Raw genomic sequence first — 2,111 nt, 5'->3', positions numbered from 1 at the left:
TAAGTCAAGCAGAGAAAGTCAATCATCATATGGTTTCACTTATTTGTGGAACCTAAGGAATAGCATGGAGGACATTAGGAGAAGGAAAGGAAAAATGAAGTGGGGGCATTGGAGGGGGAAATGAAACATGAAAAACTATGGACTCCAAGAAACAAACTGAGGGTTTTAAAGATGAGAAGGATGTGGGGATGGGTGAGCCTGGTGATGGGTATTAAGGAGGGCACATATTGCATGGGGCACTGGGTGTTTTACACAAACAATGAATCATGGAACACTACTTCAAAAACTAATGATGTATTGTATGGTAACTAACATAACATAATTTTTAAAAAAAGGAGAGGGGGACAATACCTAACACTCAATCTTTGCTAGTTTCTTGTTTACCTCCTTTTAAGAGTAAGCTCATTAGTGGTTTTTTGTTTGTTTGTTTGTTTTTGTCTCAACTAAAAGAAGAAAAATAATACACATTATTTTGAAAACTTTTTGAACAGTGTACAAACGTTAGTCAAGTCCACAATGTCTCATCTCTTCTTCCTCCTAACATGGCTAAGTTGAAAAACCCTTTATCTGGGAAAAGACCATTCTCCTGCCACCTTGTGTAAGATTTTGGCTTTAGCTTAGATTATCCTTTCTTTCCTTTTCTGAAAATAAGTTGAAAATATTAATAGCCTCAGTTTCTTCTTCCAAAATATGACTGCTTCTTTACCAAGTGCAAAGGCAACTCATTTTGACCATAGTAAACAGCTTGGACCTACTTTTTTTGGCTCACTCTTTTAGTGAGACAAGTGGAGTGAAGATGACGCACCATTTCCAAATGTATTCATAATTGGTAGACCATACTTCTAACTTGAAGTTTTGTTGCCATTAAACTACGACCAGAATCGCTATAATTACAGAGGTAAATTCTTTATATTTACTATATTTGAAATTACCATATAATACCAAAATAAAATTATGATTATGTGAAGAGTCTGTAATATTAAGAAGATGACTTTGAAATTATTGCTTATCTAAATGAAATTTCCCATTTTATAATCTTGTATAAGCTTCCGTTGTCATTTCCTATTTAAAATCTATTGGAAGGCACTCTTATTTTCCCTTAAATGGGAAGTCAAATGTGGAACAAATTCATCCCAAAGGAACTGATTCTATATTCCACTGAAGACCAGGTGGCTTCCATGTGGCATTTTGCCTCTTGCATATTGTTCATCTCCTACAACAAATGGGGGTATGCTCTTTAGTAAACTAATTCAACTCAATTAGAGACATTGTCTTCAAGGGATAACATCATAGAGACTAGAATCAGAATCATACTTTTGGGAAAATTGGGCCCAGGTTTTTTGTTTTGTTTTGTTTTGTTTTAAGATTTTATTTATTTATTTGACAGACAGAGACCACAAGTAGGCAGAGAGGCAGAGAGGGGGGGGGAAGCAGGCTCTCTGCTGAACAGAGAGCCTGATGCAGAGCTCGATCCCAGGACCCTGAGATCATGGCCTGAGCCAAAGGCAGAGGCTTAACCCACTGAGCTACCCAGGCGCCCCTGGGCCCAGGTTTTGATGGCTTCTTTCCTCAATCTTATAAAACCTATTTGAACTCTACTGGATGCCAGACTGCTTAAAAATATTTGGTCCCTTGTAATTTTAACCTTCCAGTATTCAATGCACCTGATTCATGTAATATCCTATAGTATTTTTGTCAAAGGAAGACTCTCAAAGTGTGTTTCTTGGGAGACACTTTTCAATTGGTTGCTTACATTTCTGCATTTATTATTTGTTCTAGACCATCCTTTGAAGATGGTTGTATTGAATAGACTTGGAGGACAGAAATAGTATCTTTTTTTTTAACTTAACCTGTTGTGTTTGCAAATATTATCTGCCTCTGTTTTGATTCTTCTTGTGGGAACTGAGGCTCAGAACTGATATATAACTCCCACCCCTACACACACACACACACACACACACACACACACACACACACACACACAGAAACACACACACACACAAATACTGTTAATATTCTGGCTACCTCTAATGCTGTGAATAATAAACTATATTATTTCTGAACCATGAGTCTGCGTCTTCTATCAACACCCAAGAAACCACGGCAGACTC

Source organism: Mustela nivalis (genome assembly GCF_964662115.1).
Source record: "Mustela nivalis genome assembly, contig: HAP1_SCAFFOLD_1423, whole genome shotgun sequence".
NCBI classification, from domain to species: Eukaryota; Metazoa; Chordata; class Mammalia; order Carnivora; family Mustelidae; genus Mustela; species Mustela nivalis.
Note: the sequence above shows the minus strand (reverse complement) of the source record.